Here is a 20,559-nt window from a genome sequence, read left to right on the forward strand (position 1 = left end):
AATTGTAACTCAACATTGCTGTGGCCCAACATACGATTAAAAGGATGGGATTTTCTCAGAAGTTCTTGACATTCCTTGTATTCTCTCTCTTTCACTATGTAGAGACTGTGAAGCTTAATGCATGAGACAGAATAACTAAAAGATATCTCTTTAGTTGAAGGAGAAAAGTGAAATTGTAACTCAACATTGCTGTGGCCCAACATAGGATTAACAGGATGGGATTTTGTCACAAGTTCTTAACATTCCTTCTTCTCTTTCTATTGCAGTATGTAGAGACAGTGAAACTTAATGCATGAGATAGAATAAATAAAGGATATCTCTTTAGCTAAATTAGGTAAGTTAAATTGTAGCTCAACATTTCTATGGCCCAAAGGAGGACTAAAAAGATGGGAAATTCTCAGAAGTTGTTAATATTCCTTGTATTCTTTCTCTTGTAATATGTTGAGACTGTGAAGTTTAATGCACGAGATGGAAAAACTAAAAGATATCTCTTTGGTCGAATTAGAAAAGTAAAATTGTAACTCAACATTGCTGTGGCCCAACATAGGATTAAAAGGATGGGATTTCATTAGAAGCTGTTAACATTCCTTGTTATCTTTCTATTATAATATGTAGAGACAGTGAAACTTAATGCATGGGAGAGAATAACTAAAAGTCATCTCTATAATTCAATTAGAAAAGTGGAAAATGTAACTCAACGTTGCTGTAGCCCAACATAGGTTTAAAAGGATGGGATTTTCACAGAAGTTGTTAACATTCCTTGTATTCTCTCTCTTTTAACATGTGGAGACTGTGAAACTTAATGCATGAGATAGAATAACTAATAGATATCTCTTTAGTTGAATTAGAAAAATGAAACTGTAACTCAACATTGCTTTGGCCCAAAGTAGGATTAAAAGGATGGGATTTCCTCAGAAGTTGATAACATTTCTTGTACTCTTTCTATAGTAATATGTAGTGACTGTGAAGCTTAATGTATGAGATAGAATAACTAAAAGATATCTCTTTAATTGAATTAGAAAAGTGAAATTGTAACTCAACATTTCTTGGCCTAAAGGAGGTTAAAAGGGTGGGATTTTCTCAGAAGTTGTTAACATTCCTTCTATTCTTTTTATTGTAATGTGAAGAGACAGTGAAGCTTAATGTATGAGATAGAATAACTAAAAGATATCTCTTTAATTGAATTAGAAAAGTGGCATTGTAACTCAACATTTCTATGGCCTAAAGGAGGTTTAAAAGGATGGGATTTTCTCAGAAGTTGTTAACATTCCTTCTATTCTTTTTATTGTAATGTGAAGAGACAGTGAAACTTAATGCATGAGATAGAATAACTGAAAGATATCTCTTTAGTTGAATTAGAAAAGTGCAATTGTAACTCAACATTGCTTTGGCCCAACATAGGATTAAAAGGGTGGGATTTCCTCAGAAGTTGTTAACATTCCGTGTATTCTTTCTACTGTAATGCATAGAGACTGTGAAGCTTAATGCATGAAACAGAATAACTAAAAGATATCTCTTTTCTTGAATTAGAAATGTGGAATTGTAACTCAACATTGCTGTGGCGCAACATATGATTAACAGGATGGGATTTTCTCAGAAGTCCTTGACCTTCCTTGTATTTTCTCTATTTTAATATGTAGAGATTGTGAAGCTTAATGAATGAGATGGAATAACTAAAAGATATCTCTTTAGTTGAATTAGAAAAGTGGAATTGTAACTCAGCATTGCTATGGCCCAACAGAGGTTTAAGAGAATGGGATTCTTTCACAAGTTATTAACATTCCTTGTATTCTTTCTACTGTTATATTATCCATTTCAGGCCTTGAGTATCCACTGAGATGAACTAGATTTGGGTTCTTCCTGAACCAGTCTCCAAAGTGATTTGCTAGTCCTGGCCCAGTGATTTCTATTCCATGAATGTACCCTAGACATCGTGTTAGGAGGCCTCTCAGACAGGAACACAGCTTCAACTGGAATCTAGACTCTGAGCAGAGACCCAAGTCATTTTTTTTAATTAATTTATTTTGACTTATCAACAATCACTTCAATATGCTTTTGAGTTTAAAATTTTTCTCCCCCTTCCTCCATACCACCCTCCCGAAGATGGCACACAATCTTATATAAGCTATACATATACATTCCTGTTAAACATATTTTCACATTAGTGATGTTATAAGTAAGAATTAGAACCAGTAGGAGGAACCAACAGAAAGAGGAAACAAAACTCAACAGAAGAGGAAAAAAATAGCATACTGTACTTCAATCTGCATTCAAATTCCATTGTTCCTTCTTTGGATGTGGATAGCATTTTCCATCACAGGGCCTTTGGAGATGTCTTAGATCCTTGTATTGCTGGAAAGAGTTAAGTTTATCAATATTAGTCCTCGCACAACATGGCTGTTACTGTGTATAACTTTCTTTTGGTTCTGCTCATTTCACTCAGCATTTCACTCAGCATACAAATCTTTCCAGATCTTTCTGAAATCAGCCTGTTCATCATTTCTTATAGCTCAATAGTATTCGATTACATTCATATATTAAAACTTCTTCAGCCATTTCCCAGTTGATGGGCATCCTCAGTTTCCAATTCTTTGCCACCACAAAAAGAGCTGCTATAAATATTTTTGTACATGTGAGTCTTTTCCCCATTTGTATGATCTCTTTGGGACATAGCCCTAGAAGCGCTATTGCTGGGTCAAAGGGTATGCACAATTTTATAGCCCTTTGGTCATAGTTCCAAATTGCTCTCCAGAATGGTTGGATCATTTCACAAGTACACCAACGATGCATTAGTGTTCCAATTTTCCCACATCTTCTCCAACATTTATCATCTCCTTGTTTTGTCATCTTGGCCAATCTGATAGGTATGATGTGGTACCTAAGAGTTGTTTTGATTTGCACTTCTCTAATCAATAGTGATTTAGAGCATTTTTTCATATGACTGTAGATAGTTTTAATTTCTTCATCTGAGAACTGCCTGTTCATATCCATCAACTATTTTTTAAATAACAAATAGTCCAAAAAGCCCATTGGGAGCTTATGTTCTTTATGTTATTCAGTAATCATGTTTATGATCTCATTTTGCAGTTAATAAATTATAGCTTATGTTATGTTTCTTACAAAATGATTTCCTGTCAGCAACTTTGTAAGGAGATTACAGGGTAAGAAGTATAATTCCCATTCTCTAGTTAGGAAAGGCCTAGAGAACTGAAGTTATTTGCCTAATATTACACTTAAAAAGTGACATTGCTGGTATTGGAATCAAGACCATGTGCTACTATTAGAATCAAGACCAAGGCTTTAAGCTCAGTATTCTTTCCACATCCTCTACTGCCATTTTCCTTGGGGATCTTCAGAAGACAAAGGCGGTGATTTGAGGCAAATACTTTAAAATTTTCCTTTGTAGTGTAAAATGTTCATTACTGGTAATGAACCCAAGCATTTCCATTTTTTAAACATTCATCCTCACTTCCACCTCTTTAGACTCTCTTGCGTGTTTCAAGACTCAGCTCCAAGACAACCTTCCGCAGGAGGTCTTAAGCATTTCCCCCAGCTTCCAGTGCCTTCCCCTTAGAGACAAACTTCTGCCAGCTCTGTATGTATCATGTATGTGCTGAATTATTTACATGTCCTCTCTCCATTAGAAGGTAAGCACCTTCTGGGCAGAGACTGTTTTTGCATCTATTTGGGTCCCCTAGTACTTGGGATTTCCTGGCACATAGTAAGTACTTAATAAATGCTTGTTGATTGGTTGATTGATTGATGCAGATAGAAGAAACACTAGATTAAGGCTCAAAGACCCGGTTCTAGTTCATGCTTAACCTGTATTATGTAGCAGACTTTGAGTGAATCATTTAAACTCTTTGAGCCTCAAGTGTAAAATGGGGATAATAATATCTCCCTCCAAAAGTTGAAGTGAAGATCACACATAAGATAACATCTGTGAAAAGCCTTTGTGAAGAGCTCAATGGAGGTTAAAAAAAAATCCTAGTTAAATGGACTCTTTACCCCTGCAAACCTAGACTCATTCTCTAGAGTGTTAGTGTCTATGGGCTCAGCCGGTATTTACATGACATTTTCCCATTTCCATTTTATTTGTCTTCAAGACTCTTAAACAGTTAGGTTGAAATGGATAAAGTGTAGGACTTGTATTGTGAGGAAGGTCTGAGTTCAAAGCCTGCTTCTTATACTTCCTAGCTGGGTAACCTTGGGTAAGTCTTTTAACCTGGTTAAGTCTCAGTTTCCTCAACTATAAAATGAGGATAATACTAGTACCTACCTCCCAGGATAAAATGAGTTTGCATATGCAAAGTGCTTTGTAAACCTTAAAGTATTAAATAGTTTGAACTATTAGTGGCAGTACAGGGGATACAGCATCGGGCCTAGAGACAGGAAGACTCTTCATCCTAAGTTCAAATCCAGCCTCAGACATCTACCAGCTATATGACCCCAGGCAAGTCACTTAACTCTATTTGTCTCAGTTTCCTCATCTGTCAAATGAGTTGAAGAAGGAAATGAGAAACAACTCTAGTATCTCTGCCCCAAAATATGGTCATGAAGAGTTGAACGTGACTAAAAACAACTGAACAACAACAGCAAAAACTAAAATTATTGTTATTAATACATCCTTATGGAGGAAAGAGAAATGATTGTAATCAGAAAGTTAAAGCTGGAATTAACTTTAGAGATTACCTAGTACTAGGCCAGCCTCCTGATTTTTACAAAAGAGAAAACTGAGGCCTAGAGAAATGAAATGATTAGCCCAGGGTTCATACAGGTAGATAGTAAGTAGCAGAAGGTCTGAGTTCAAATCCTACCTCAGTTGCTGAGCCAGGGATTCGAGTCCAGGTCCTTTTACTGTAAATTCAGCATGCTATGAAGGTTTCTCCCCCATATCATAGCTGGGAAAACTGATGCCTGCAAATATAGGATACCTTTCCATGGCTAAAGAAGGATCTTAGACAAAAGGACTAGAGTTGACCAGTGGACAGGCCAGGTCAATCAGTCCATTTTATAGGAAGAATCTGAGGTCCAGAGAATTGTCACAAAGGAAAGATTTTCATTCAGCTCCTCCAATTCCAAATCCAGTCTTTTCCCCATCCTACCCTTTCTATATGTCAGGATGCCCTGGAAAAAAGCCAAGGGACTTCAACTATCTCATTCTGCTGTGTAACCTTGGGCAAGTTATTTCACTTCTGAACCTCCATTTCCTAATTTGTCAAATTAGAATAATATCTGCCCTGCCTACCTCACAAGCTCATTGTGAGGCTCAAATTAGATCATCTGTAAGAAAGCGCTTTGAAAATAATAAAGCCATATAAGTACGTAAGTTATTATTGTTTTTTATTATACCTTCAGTTCAAAGCTGTTGAAATGTCTTAAGCAGGAGAGCATGCAGTTGAGGAAATGGGGTGGGGAAAGGAGTGGTCACTTGGATTGAGACTGGAAACCTCAGCCATTTGTCTCCCACTTGTGAACTGTGACTTTGAGCTTCAGTTTCCTCATTGGTGTGGCTCTTGATAATAGGAGTTAGAGCTGGAACAGACCTTCACAGTCATTTACTGTGATCTCTTCCTTTCCCAAATGAGGAAACAGACCTTGAGAGGGGAAGGGACAGCACTTGGTTATTAAACACTTTTTATCACAGTTCAAAGAAGAGTCTTTCCTCCCTCCCCACCCCATAGTTATATGTGTTGTTTTGTTGTTGTTTAGTCATTTTCAGTTGTGTCCAACTCTTCATGACCCCATTTGGGGTTTTCCTTCACAAAGGTACTGAAGTAGTTTCTCATTGCCTTCTCTAGCTCATTTTACAGATGAGGAAACTGAAGCAAACAGGGTGAAGTGACTTTTCCAGGGACACACAGCTAGTAAGTGTCTGGGGCCAGATTTGAACTGAGGTCTTTCTTTCTACAGGCCTAGCACTATATCCACTGCACCACCCAGCTGCCGTAACACACACACACACACACACACACACACACACACACACACATATTGTCCTAATATATAGTGATATATGTCCTGCACAGTAATGTCTGTTCCAGGGCAATTCACATTTTGAGAAAATAAAGTGTGTATTTAATAAATAGTTGGCATTTATATAGTGCTTTGCAAATATGATCTGATTTTATCCTTATAACAACCCTGGAAGGTAGGTACTGAGGAAATTGAGGTAGTCAGAGGTTAAGTGACTTACCTGGGGTCACACAGCTATGGTAAGTGTCTACGACTAGATTTGAAATCTTCCTGATTCCAGGTCCAGCACTCTGTTTATTATGGCAGTATCTAGCTATCTATAGGTATGTAATGAAAAGCAGTGCAAATGCAAGGCTAGGAGACCTGGCTTGCAGCAATAATTCTTTGCCACTTATTACGTGTGAGAGCTTGGATAAGTAGTACCGGAGCATCTCTGAACCTCATTATGGGATGGCTTTGGGGAGTAAAGTGCTTGCTAAACCTTGGTAGGCTATATAGAATTTGAGTCATTATTATTTATGAAGTTTTACAAAAGGGAGTAGCCTTAGTCTGAGTCCTGCTTTGCAGTTCAGAAAATCATGGTCATTTCGTGTGTGTGTGTTTTGTGTGTACACACATGTATATATGTATATGTATTTATGTATGTGCATATATACACATACATATTTATATACATACATACACATGTGCGTATATGTATGTATGTATACACACACACATACACACATATATGTATATGTATATATAAAGATATATTTGTAACAGAGTAGAATCTCAATCACTATTATGCCTTGAAATAACCAGGCTGCCCTGCCTTCTGACATTAGCATTGGATCTAATAAGTGTCTGAGGCTGGATTTAAGTGTTAGAGATGGGATCTGCATCCACATGTGGCTCTAGAGCTACAAAGAAAAGCTAGGAGAATGATGGAAAGCAGTGTAAAATGCTAGGTTTGGGGAATCTTGCCTCTGGGGTGACAGGCTTAGAGGGGATTAAATAGGGTTAGCAAGCTCTTCTCCTGGGGAAGAAGTACAAGAGTCCTCCTCCAGGTGTGATGCTATGAGGCACAGGGTGCTAGGGAAAGGAAAAAGATTGGTTGGTTGGGTGTCAGTGAGTCATTGACCTCAGCTGAGTCAGGAGAACTCGTAGTCTCCTATTCCTGTCCTATTCTTATGGAGCAGCCAGGATGTGGCCAAGTCAAGCCCATTTGGGTCTTCTGTGCCTCTGTAGTAGCCTCTGTGGGATTGAGTCTCACTCTGGCTCCTCCTTAGGCTAAGGGGCTGGTAGGCTGGAGGCTGTGGGTGGGGATTTGCAGGTCCGAGCTCTGGTCACCTGAGACTTAGGGTGTGTTAGAAGAGTGAAGGAGGAGATTGAACTGGTAGAGGGAGTAGACAGTAGAAGTGGGGCCTGGCCTGGGCAGTCAGTCAGCTGAGTCCCTCCTGGAATGGCTGGGAGCCCTGCTTGTGCAAGGGCTGTCCTATCTGGCTCGCTGAGGCAAAGGCGCTGGCTGGCTGGAGAGAGAATCCAAGTTAAGTGACAGCATGTGGGAACACAGCTGCAAGAAGAGGCTAATGCCCAGCCACATGTGCCAGGATCTTCCTTTGGGCAGCCAGGTTCCCTATTGGCAAAATAGCGATGGAGGCAATGTGGCATTGGGTTGTAGAATGGAGGCTGGGGGGCACGAGAAGGGTTTCTCTAGGGTATTCTCCAGGCTAAAACATTATTATTAGAAACACTGCTGTGTACGCTTACCCAGGTCTGAAACCCGGATCCACCTTCTCCTTGGGCTGGAAGAGCTGTGCTCACTTTCCTCATCTCTATAAAGTGAAGTATTGTCTTGGATAATTCCTAAGGTTCCAAGTTTTTGCAGATGAGGGAATGGAAATGAAGTGGCTTGACTACTTTTTCCTGAAGTCTTTGCTGGTTCCTGTTATCTATATCAATATCATGAATTCCATGAAGCCATTGTTGAATTAGGAAGAAGGCTGGGCATCCTGTATGTGTGAGAGCACATGTATCGACAAATGCACATCTTTTTATTCCCTATTCCCCATTCGAAATTCCTTCCCTTGTTTCAGCATCCATTGGGTATTATAGAGGTTATAGCCTATCCAAGCACCTATTACTCCTCTCCCTCGTGAGCCTCCACCCTAATTACATCTCCCATTCCCCACAATTCTGCCATTGGGCCCTTATTTGGGAACACCCCTTTTTATGTTAACCTCAGAACTGGTTTTCAGCAGGTTAGTCTTTTCACCACCAAGAGTGTTTTTTATAATTCCCTTTTGTTCAACTTCCACCTAGCCCCCAGACTGCGTTCCTTAAGGTTTCTATTTGGCTTTTTGTGGAAATAATAATAATAAAAAAACTATTTCTTTGACTCCACCCTCTGATGCAGAAGCAACATCCATATATCCTACAATCCCCCTTTTTCTTTTATTTTACTCTGTTACATCTGCATCTTTTAATTCATTATGTATTCTAGTTTTGACCATAATTAGGGTTCACCTCAGTCTCTTCACAAGATATTATGCAATAGCCTACAACTGTCAATACCCCAGCTGTCTTCTGCCTTTACCTTCCATTTGCCAACCCATAATTCTAACTATTCCTTTAATTAATTATCTATGCCAGAGTTCTCTGCCAGCTCCTCAGCTAAAGTGGTTGGACTTTGCGATGCCTTAGTAATGGTTCCATCTGGGGCTGTGCTATTGGTCAACATTTCATCAAGGGATTTTGGGAACTTATAACAATATGGGAGAAGGAAGGGAGAAATTGATCAATGCATTGACAAATCAAAAAGGGGGCTGTCCCCTTAGTAAATACAGATACAGAGACCCCAAAGTAATGATAAATTGTCCATTTAAGGCTGCAGAAGTCTCTGTTCATACAGTTGTCTGGCATTCTGGACATCATGCAGGGAAGTTTTCTGGTCTTGGTGCTGTTCAAGCAGTGTCCAGCAGACTGTCTTCTTGTAGAGATTCTCTTTCTTGGTCTGTTCTCCTATAAGATTGATCTTAACACAATTTTTAAATTACCTTGCCAATAACCAGGGCAAATAATGAAAGTTAACTCAACCCTTATGTCTTCATTATTATAGGATCAAAAATTGGAACTTTGGCGAGTTGTCATGGTTAAGAAACTCAAATTAGAAAAGTAACAGAAAAATTAGAACCTAGCCTTACACTCTGCATTAGTTCTAGTTTTATACCTTGCATTAATTCATTATTCATTCTTATTCATATTCCCCCATCAGGAGGAGGAGATTCTATTAAGGAATTAATAACAGACTCCAATACATAGTAATCAGTTTTAAAACTGCACAAGTAATAAAACTGTACAAGTAATAAAACAATTCCAACTTCTGGTCATGTACAAATAAATAATCCATAATTAAAATAGATGCTTCTTTTAAGGCGTTTACAAGCTAGGCCACAAGCCACTCTTCTTTTAACATTAATTGTAACAAACTGAGACAACTTTAATATTAACTAAGTATTAACTAAGTAACAGAATAATATCTTCGTTCCACAAGCTGGCTTCCTAACTATCCCCATACCATTGTAAGAAATTAAAGGACTCTCCCTGACTTATACAGGAATGTACTAGTAATAGATGTCAAGACTGAATACTTAATTCTAAAATTCTAGGCCAAATAACTAAATCTTATACTTGCATCTTACTATAATAACCTCAGATGTTCCTGCATCAGTCTATTATTTAATAGATTTGATATTATGCTTACAAAACTTATGAATTTAAACATTTGCCATGAAAGAATAGGGACATAACTAAAGTAAAGGAACAATTCTTCCCTACCTTCATGTCAATTACAGGCAGAAGGTATTTAATAGCCAACTGCATTGAGCCAGGCTTAAAGTCTGCCAGGTGTCATAGTGGGGAAATTGAGTCAGGAGAATCCTCTCTCAGTCATGCAGAAAAGTCATTCTCCCAATCTTCTCATGAGAACACTCTCTTGCAGCTCCTAGATGCAGCTCACAAACCCCTCACAGGGTTTCTGGCATCATGGGTTAGTAGCTCAATCAGTTCCTTGTTGACAATACCTGGAGTTAGAGTCAGAATTCATTAACAGTCCCCAAGATCTTTGATAGCAAATTCCCTTCATCAGGGTTTCAGGTGTGAGTATAATATCACATTAATTAGGGAACATTTCCAAAGTGAACCCTAAGCAGTTTACATGTCTTCCTAGACATGTTCTAGCTCCTGATAACATCCTGAGTAAAATCAAATTTCCATTAAGACCATAAGTTGCTACTCTAACAGATTTGCCTCTCTTTTTCTCAAGCTTATTTATGCTTCTCTAACCAATCTTAATCTGAAAGAATGAGGCAGTTCAGAGAAGTTCAAACATTAGTTCTAAACCCTTGCTAGGCCATGGAATGAATTCATATCAAAAAAGCAAGATCTCCCCCCTTACAATTCATTACAATAGTTGCTTTAGTATTAATCACTAGCCTTTGATCTCTGATGCTTTTCCCATTGAGTTGCTGCTTTTGACTCTTGTTTCTCAGAAAGCATCCATTAAGACCCATCCAGGGACACAACAAACCTAGGAAACAAACTCAAAATTCACAGTAAGTTTGGACATAATTGTCATCAATATCAATTATGATTTGCAACAAAACTAGCTTGCAAATTTAGTAGGCCCTCTTAAAAAATCACACCAAAGACTTTCTTTGCATAAAAGTATTTTCCTTTCTTAAAAACAGCTTACAATTTCCTAATTACCACAAAATTGCTAGTTAACCTAAATTATCTAGTCAAAAATTCTCTAGTCTATAATGGGCCATTTACTCAGTAAGAATTCCACAACACAAGACTCCTGCACAGGGTTGATAACGATTACAAGATTTTACAAAGTCTCTTCTTTGCATAATTACCAGGTTTCCTTTCACACACACACACACACACACACACACACACACACAAATACTTTTATAAGTGCTTAATTTAAACAAGAACTCCAGGAGGCAGCTAAGTGGCACAGAGGATACAGCACCGGCCCTGGAATCAGAAGGACTTAAGTTCAAACAGCCTTAGGCACATAACACTTCTTAGCCCTGTGACTCTGGGCAAGTCACTTAACCCCAATTGCCTCACTAAAAAAACAAACAAAACCAATAACTCCCAATAGCTTAGTTAACAATCTTAAATTTTATAAGTGAGAACCAAATAATCCCAGCTAAAACTTCCCTTTAAATATAGACAAAACTTCTTGCTTCCCAAATTATAGTACTTTAAAAAAATATTGCAACACAGGGTCAGATAGAATAACCTAACAGCTTCCCAACCCATTCCTTTTTTTTTCTTTCTGTGATAGTATAATTCTTAATCTAGTCAACATTCTAGATTATAAGAGAAATTGCTTTTCTAACAACATAGCTGATACAGTTGTTTACCAGATTACACCATATAAGAAAATTCAGAAATACAACCATACCATAAGCACCTATCATATATTTAAAACTTGAAACAGAACCAATTAATTACTGTCAGATGACCTTAATTTAGTTGGATTGACTAAATCAGATTTGGATTCATAATCATTAATGGCAATGATGGGGTATGGGCTCAAGCTTGGCCCCCCAAAACAAACCCTTTCTCCTGAACTGCTCCACCTGGTCTAGCAGTTTCCCCAGGCCATACTTCCCATCCCTGATCTTATTTAGACCCCATTCAACCTCACAGACACTCCCATCAAGACACTTGGCCACTCCCAGATCCCCCTCATAGCCGAGACTTCCCCATACCCGCTCATCCTTATGAGCATCACAAATATTCAGACTCTTCAAGAGCCTGGCTTACATGGAACAAGCTGTCATAGGCCGAAAGAAGGCCTGGGTCAATTTTTTTTTTTCTGGGCAGGACCCACGAGTTGCAATTGTGGGTCCCACTATCCCCAACCTCCAAACCTCAACAGTACATTTTAATTTCTAAGGCCTAATACTCTTAGTACTTTAAAGGAAAGGATTATTATCCATAAATTCACACAGTTTTTTTTTCCTAATTGAGGCTCTGATATATGGGAGGATGCCTAATTAATTCCAAAACAGCGCATATCAATAAGTTGTTCACAATAGGTTTGTACCACAGGGCACACATTATATTTCCACAATAGTAATAAACTTTGAAATAACCCATTGTCAATTTAGATGAATGCATTTCCAAATCACTTTGCACAGAAAATCATTCATCTCATAATTAATATTGAAACTATAACTTTAAACCATCACATATTATTATAATAGTCAAGATTTCAAATGAAAATCTGCTACCATAGTAAATACCAATATTATTATTACTTGCTTATAACCAAATATAACCAAGTTTTCAAAGTATCTCATTTGTATGATATCCTTTCAAAAGATCCATTCCCGATTAAGAACTGCTTTAGCACCATTTCTACCTCACAGTGGTCCCTCAAATATTATAATCTAAGAGTTTTAGAAATACAATACAATTTAGAAATAGAGTAATAACACAAACAATAAACTTCAGATAACATCAATTGCATTTCCAGATTATCACATATACAGGATTATTGATCTTATTACTCTTGGTACTTTTAACAATTACATTAAATTAGAGAAATAATAATAATGCTATGTCTAACATATGCCATTGTATTAAGCACTTTACAGTCATATCATTTTCTATCCCAAAACAACTGTTTTTTTTCCCTTTACAGAACAGTAAACTTAAATCAAATCAGACCTGAATTTGTGATCATTAATGATAAACATTTAAAAACATTTTTGCTTTAAATCCAAAGTCTCAGCCCTTTAAAAGGAAATATTCTCCACAAATTCATATATTCCTTTAAAAAGACACGTGGTGACAATTACTACCCTGAATAATTTTCTCCCCGTTTCTTTCCTACTTCTTTAAAAGAGCAAAAAAATCCATTCTCCTTTTAGAAGTTTATCAGATAAAAAACTGCACTTCTGGGAATCTCAGGCTTCAGCAATTTGAATCAACATTAACCTGGAGTAGTCAGTCCCTGTCTCCCCGCCGCCCCCCCCCCAGCAGAAAGCCTCTAGAGTTCCAATAATTAATTAAACAGTGTGAGAAATGAGGGAGATTGGTTTATTGGTTTACTGCTTTACACAAACATGTAAACAAGATGAGTGAGAGATTGGTTTTCACAGGCTCTATAGAAACAATAGATATTGCATTGCAAACACAGATATTACTTGGGACATGCAGGAATGTTGGGACAAGTTGGGCTTTAGTTAAAGCCAAGTAATCCTATAAAACCGCTTGCTGTGCTCCTGTATAAGTGTGTGGTTCCCTTGAGGGCACATACACACCTAATTCTCATGAGAACTGATGAAAAAGGCATCTCTTCTCTCACTCCACAACTGTGATTTCATTATTACCCAGCTAACTCTTGTTTGGAAATTCGCCGAGCCCAGTCTCAGGCTGAAATTCTGAATTAAGTCTGGGGTTTTTATGACAAACGTGGCAAATTGTCCAGAATATTCTTAAGGCCCCCGGAGTGGTTATTTGAGGGGTAAATGGAGGAAGAGGGCTCCCACCAATTTTTGGTGGTCCTCTGCTTTTCTCTCTGGCTCACCCAGGCTGCATATGAGACCTGAGACTGGATATTTGCCAAATGGAGTGTTTGAACAGATTTAAGGAAAAAGGGAAGAACTGGCTGTAGACCATGTAAAGTAGACCTGTTGATCAAAGCAGGGAAAAATTTGTGGCTAGAGTACCTGCCTTGGTGGTCCACAGAATCCTCATTTCTGACAACTGTTGAGGCTAGCCCAGATGGGGCTTTTAGAGGAATGGTCTAGAAATGGGAGGAAGGAGCTCAAAGGAAAAGGCATTGAGGAAGGGGAAGGAGAGCTGTTAGCCTGGGGGAATCAGACTCTGCTTCTTGCTGGAAGGAAAGACCAGTCAAGATTAGAATTAGAATCGTGCACACGTTTTCTGTCTGTCTTTATGTAAATGTTTTATGTCTGCCAGAAAAATTTTAAGTCTGAAATTAGAGAAGAAACAGTGGAAAAGAACTCCCACTTTAGACTTTCAGTGGGAGATTAATAAGATTTTTTTGGGGGTGGTCCTGTGAGAGATGAACTCTCAGAGATGAAGCCTCCTCAAAAGGTCAATAATTTGTGATTATTATTTTCAAAATCCTCCCCCACTCAGACCCTGTTTTTAAGCACTTAACAGAAAGAATAAGCCCTGCCCCACCCCCAACCTGAGCCATTTGCCCTTGGCTTCCCACCTCTTTCCCTGTCTTTGAATTTTGGGCCTGGAATATAAGCCCCACCTCCCAGTTAAGGGGATAGGAAGAAGCTTTAGAGCTTAGAATGTAAGCCCATCCCCAGTTAAGGGGGTAAGGGATAGTGGTGGGTGGAAACTTGTTTGCATAGTGGGTGAAGACTTTGCATGGTGGGCAGAGATTTGCTTTTATAAGGGGCCCCTGTTATGCAGTCTCTCTCTCTCCACATGTATGGAAGGAGCAGACAGCCATCTTGCGAGATTGTAATAAAGGTAACCTTTGCTTTCCACCTTGAGAAGTCTCTGAGTTTAATTTGGGTTAGGGTCGCTGTCCCACACAGTCCCAACACTGGCCAAGTTGGGATAACAGAATAAGTTAGATAATGAGTAATGGAATCAAAAAAGCAGGGAGCTACCAAGCATGCCGCCCAAGATGGTAGGGATTGATAGAGGGAAGGGGCTGAGAAGAATTTGGGTTCAGGTTTGGTCGGATTCCTAAGAGTTTGAATTGCTGTCTTTCTACCTCTGCCACCAGTATATCTGATATCAAGGCAGTGTGTTTAGAGTTGTAAAATTAAGGGTTTTTCTGGCTTTTAATGAGATAAGATTTCAGTGATTTCTTTAAAATGCATAGTAATATTATAAAGCTATTTGGGGAGAGAGAGGGAGAGTGCTGTTCTCTGGATTTGCAATTCTTATCCCCCTTCAGATTTCAGAATGGCAAAGGAAAGCTGCCCAGCCTTGGTAAGTGTAATTTGGGTGGGGGTAGCAAGCTATGTTCTCCACCCTTGCGTGGTTGTTCTGGGTGCCTTTGTGCCAGCTTTTGATGGTTTAGGCATGTTGAGAAGGTGTGAGGAAGTTTGAGTTTGTTTTAAGTAGAAGGATTGAAAATGAAAATTTTGTAGCTTGATTTGAAAAACTAATAAAGTTACATAGGGTGAAAAGGCCATCCACCTCTCAGGAGAAACCTGTAGGAGGGTTTTATTAAATCTGGCTGGAAAACTGACTATACCCGGTTCAAATTGCTGAAGCCTGAGATTTTCAGGAGAGTGGCTTTATCTGATAAGCCTCTAAAAAGGAGAGGAGACTTTTTCTTTGCTCCCTTACGGAGGTAGGAAAGAAAAGTGGAGAGAATTATTCAGAGAAGGAATTATCATCACGTGTCTTTTTAAGGGAATATATAAATTTGTGGAGAATATTTCCTCTTAAAGGGCCAAGAATATTGGATTTAAAACAAAAATGTTTTTAAATGTTTATCATTAGCGATTATAATCTCAATTTGTTTTTGGAAAAAAAGTTACTAGTATGACTGAGACAAAGTGTCCTTTGATTTTAAGCAAAGAAACTCTTAGACCTTTGTGGATTAGGTGGTGAAAGGGGACTTGAATAATACTGGGGTCAATGGCAAATTCTTTTGAACCCATAGGATATATTAGCAAGTATCTATTTAGTCACTTGACCACTGCCTGCCTCCCGTTTTCCCATCTGCAAAATGGAAACAATAGCACCTACCTTCCAGGGATGTTGTAAGGGTCAAGTGAGTTAATATTTGTAAAGTGCTTTCAGCCAAACACTAGGGATGAGGATGCAAAGAGAAAACTGTGTAGGCTGCTAGAATTAAAATGCTTAATGAATGGTTTGGCCTAGAGATAAATACTTCTATTTTATATATTTTATTTCCCCTAGCTATTATTCAATTCAAATGTACCCCTTCTTTGAGTCCTGAACTTTTATTTAGTTTCCTGACCTAGTAGTCATCCCCTCTCTCAGAAGTGTTATTTTCTTTCAATTTTTTTTTACTTGTTCCTTGTGGTCCTCCTACAAATGAGTTCAACTTGGGTTCTCCACTTTGTGTTCTTTATAATCACTCCATTCACATTATCCTTCATTTCTACTCTTCAGGGATGACCTCTATGCAAAGGACTCTTGCCCATCTGTACCTCAGGCCTTGACCTTTCTCCTGACCTTTGGACTCTCCACTTCTCTGCCTACAGAACATAACCATCTAACTGTCCTATTGGTACCTCAAGCTCAACATAGAGGATGCATGGGGTAGGACACAGATGGATCCCTGCCTGCCTGCTGCATATTGACTTAGAAAACCACAAATCAACATTATCTATGTTTAGTTGTATTTTTATTTTGTTAAGTATTTTCCGGTTTCATTTTAATCTGGTTTGGGGTCCATTCAAGAGTGTTGCTGCCATGCATCTGACACCTCTGGTGTCAGTGTTTTACTTTTACTCAAGAAGACCTGAGTTCAGATCCTGCCTCAGACACTTACTAAAGGTGAGGCTTAGTTTCCTAAAAATAAGGAGTGATAGGATCGTAGATTAGAGCTGGAGAGGAGACTTTAAAAGCGATGGACTTGACCACTAAGGTCCTTTCCAGTTCTAAATCTATGCTATGTATGAACAAAACTTACCTTTTTCCCCTTAGTATGTTCCTCCTATAATTTTTAAATTTCTTTCAATTATATCATTCATTCAATCTCCCCACCACTTCCAGGAAGTCTTCCTTAATATCTGTCCTCAGTAATGAAACATTTCCTCCCCTCAGGTTTTACTAGTGTAGATGTTTTGGTGTAGTTTTAAGTACATTAAGACTTTGGGAATGCTTCTGTACTTTGTACCTCTCATAAAAATATTATTGAAATACATGATAAATATTTGCTCCCTATTAGACTGTAAATCCTAGGAGATTGGAAACTATGCCTTATTTAAACTGTATCTCGCTAAGCACCTAGTTATTGTTGGAATTTTAACCTAAATTTAAGGTTAACAAATACTTGTTGGTTGATTGTTTGAATCTGAGAGGTGCTCTCTAGTACCAAGCCACAGGACTATATTTTTGACCACTTTTTTTTTTTAATTAGTGACTTGGCTGAGACAAGGAAATGATTCTTATCAAATCTGTAGATGAAACAAAAGTGGGAGAGACAGCAAATATGATTAGCAGCAAGACTCAAAACTATCTGGACAGGCTAAAACTCTGGGCTAAAATCAAGATTATATATATCCCTAATAAATTTCAAGTCCTGAATTTCAATTGAAAAAAAAAATCAATTGTACCAGGCTGCTGTGGAAGATACCTACCTTGGCAGCATCTCACATGGGCTCTTAGTGACATCACCAAGCCTGGTGGACAAGGGTCTAATTTGGAACATAGCAAGCCAAGTTCCTCTCTCCTCTCCACCCCACCCCCTTAAATAATGCTTCTTCCATGTACTCCCTTCCCTTTAATTAAATTCCTCATGGCATGGGGCAGTTTGTAGTTATTAACTGAAAAGTTTTGTAGAAATAGGACAAGCTGAAGAGGGGACAACTGACCCATGGAGAGGGTGGGGGCTAAGCAGGCACCTGGGGCCCTGCTCCAGAAAGTCCCCCAGGTACTGTCTTCTTTGGCACTGACTGACCACCCAGTCAGTCAACGGGCAGTTGTTAAACACCTACTATGTGCAAGGCACCTTAGTAAGCACTAGAAATACAAAGAAAAGCAAAAGACAGTTCTTGTTCTCAAAGAGTCTAAAGGAGGAGATAACATGATAACAACTGTATTACAAATAAGATATGTACAAAGAAGGTAAATTGGAATAATCAATAGAGGGAAGGCACTAGAATTAAGGGAGATTGGGAAAGGCTTCTTGTAGAAGGTAGAATTTTTAGCTGAGACTTGAAGAAGGTGAGGAGACAGAGATGGGGATGAGGAAGGAGAACAGCCAGGCATGGGCACAACCAGTGAAATGTCCAGTCAGGATGTCTTATATTGGTTCCCACCCAGTACATACAAAGCACTGTCCCAGGCCTCAAGAGAAAGAGTAGTAACATCTTTGTCTTTTGCTAACCTTTTCCAAGGAAGGAGATGTGTGTTGTGTGGGTGCAGAAGCATCAGGTTCTATTTGTGGCAAGTAGACAAGAAGATGATAGGAACTTGGAGGGATCTTGGACTATCTAGCATAATTCTTCCATTTTATAAAAACAACAGCAGCTCACATTTTGTAAAAAACAAAACAAAACAAAACACTGCTGTACACTGCTGTACGTTAACTCATTTGATCTCATAATACTGGAATTCAAATACAGCCTTGGACATTTACTAGCTTTGTGGAACCCTGGGTAAATCACTAAACCACTGTCTGCCTCAGTTTCCTTGAGTATAAAATGGGGATGATAATAGCACCTATCTCCCAGGGTTGTGAGGATCAAATGAGATAATATTTGTAATGGCCAGTATATAGTAGGTGCTTAACAAATCAAGCTTGTTCCCTTTTCTTCCCCTGTAGAAGTAGCTAAGTATTATTGTTCCTATTTTACTGATACAGAAGAAGATGGAAAGGACCACTTGTCCAAAGTCACAGTAGTTAATCACAGAGCCCAAATTCAAACCTAGCTCTTCTGCCTCCAAATTCCTGTACTTCAGTGGTAATTTTAAAAACATTTTCTTTTGAGGGGGGTTAATTATTTCCCTCCCTCACCCAACTCCTCCCTTAGGTCTGCCCTTTGGGCTGCTTGTTCCCTAGTTTGATCCACTGTCTTTTCAGGTCTTATTGATATAGGTGTGCCCTGTCTCTTTTACTTTTTAGAGTGAGAGGTCCCCTAGGGCAGGGACCTTCTTTTCTAGTTCCTCTGGCTTCTCCTCTGAGCCCTGCCTCACCCTTGACTCGGAGTTCCCTGGGCTGAAGCCTGCACCTAGAGTGATCCAAGAGCATGCCCACACACACACACACACACACACATGCTGGTGTCTCAGAGCTAGCTCTGAAAGGAAGTGGGAGGACTCTATTAATCTCCCATTGAATAAGTCAAAATAAGAATTCCCTAGCTCTGAGGCTAGGGGCCTAAAACTTGATGACCTCATTATAAAGGAGTCCTTTCCTTTGTTTCCTACTAGGTCCTACCCAGGTTATCCCTACCCCAGCCTCACCTTTTCTTCATTGTGCTAATTTCCTTACCTCATCTGAACTATATTCCCAGTGACTCCCTTTACTTCTTTCTGTCTCTTCCTCTCCCTCCCTTCCTCTCTCTCCCCCTTCTATGTTCTCATCTCTCTCTCTCTTTCTCTGTTTCTCTCTCTTCCTCTCACTCTGTCTCTATCTCTGTCTCTCTGTGTGTCTCTGTTTCTCTCCTCCTTTCCCTCTCCTTTGTAATCTCTCTCTCTCTCTCTCTCTCTCTCTCTCTCTCTCTCTCTCTCTCTCTCTCTCTCTGTCTCTGTCTCTCTCTCTCTGTCTCTGTATCTGTCTGTCTCTCTTTGTCTCTGTCTCTCCCTGGCTGTTCAGGTGTCTTTAGAAGCATCGCTAGAGAGGGAGGGGGGTGGACTGGCATACTTTTTTTTTTTCTTGCTGGTTTTGGGTCCAGGGCTCAAGAGGTTCTGAATGTCAGTAGGGTTTTAGTGAGCCAGCAGCAACAGTTCCCAGAATTATGGAGGATATTGATAAAAGGGGAAAAAGTCTTTCATATCTGTGTCTGACTAACCTGCCTTTGTAAGTGAGTATTATATGAAGGGAGTGGGCCTTTTTCTGAAACTGTTTGACAAAAATTTTGGGAAGAGGAGAGTGATGAGCATAGGAGATCCAAGAAAAAGATTAGATACCATTCAGAGTAAGTCTCAGTGACCTTCTAAAGATCAGGAGGTAGTGGAAAGTGGGAGACCAGATTTGGAGTCAGAGGATCTGGGTTCAAATCCTGTTTCTACAACCTCACTACCTGTTATGTTGGGCAACATCTTTAGCCTTCCTATACCTCAGTCTTCTTATCTGTAAAACGAGGGAATTGGCCTATTTCTTCTAAGGGACCTTCCAAATTTAGACCTCTGATACTATGACCTTTCTAATACATTGTGATATGGCCATATCGTGTTCTCCTGGCCATGAGAACCCAGGTCAAGAGAGTTCCATGGAATTGTTTCTCCTCTCATCTCTTAAGTCCTATAAAAACTCACTTGTCTGGGTCCTCAGAGCCGTTTTGGCATTTTCAGCTTTGTTTCTGGGTATGTCTCTTCTTGTCAGGTGAGCATATGTCTGGATCTTCTTCCCTTAGATACTTTACAGACCCTTTGTACCAAAGGTGGCAGGCTTCTAGTCAACAACTAGGAAGTCTTGGAAGTTTGATGGCTGCAAAAGGCCACAAAGCTATTATCTTTTCTTCTCTCCTGGTGAGGTATGCTGAGCCAGAAGAAAAGTTTTCATAGACTTAAAGATAGAAGAGATGGCAGAGGTCTTGTTGAAGTATATCGTTATAGAGGTGAAGAAACTGAAACCCAGAAAGTCTGGTCAAAGTTCCCAGAGGCACTGAGAGGTTAAGTGGTTTTCCCTTGGTCACCAACAGGGGACTGAAC

The 20,559-nt window shown here is 39.1% G+C and overlaps 1 long non-coding RNA gene across 1 annotated transcript; it reads right to left on the reverse strand.

Moving 5' to 3' along the window:
* Positions 1 to 2,175: 2,175 nt before the first annotated feature.
* LOC110204593 (uncharacterized) lies at positions 2,176 to 20,262 on the reverse strand. The gene is made up of 5 exons (XR_002323348.2): positions 20,164 to 20,262; positions 9,796 to 10,040; positions 7,729 to 7,970; positions 5,353 to 5,597; positions 2,176 to 2,352 (listed from the first exon to the last, which is right to left on the reverse strand). It is a non-coding gene; the product is annotated as an uncharacterized LOC110204593 (long non-coding RNA).
* Positions 20,263 to 20,559: the final 297 nt, after the last annotated feature.

The sequence above is a fragment of the Phascolarctos cinereus genome, unplaced genomic scaffold, assembly GCF_003287225.1.
Source record: "Phascolarctos cinereus isolate Bilbo 61053 unplaced genomic scaffold, phaCin_HiC Scaffold_664;HRSCAF=1299, whole genome shotgun sequence".
Taxonomy (NCBI): Eukaryota; Metazoa; Chordata; class Mammalia; order Diprotodontia; family Phascolarctidae; genus Phascolarctos; species Phascolarctos cinereus.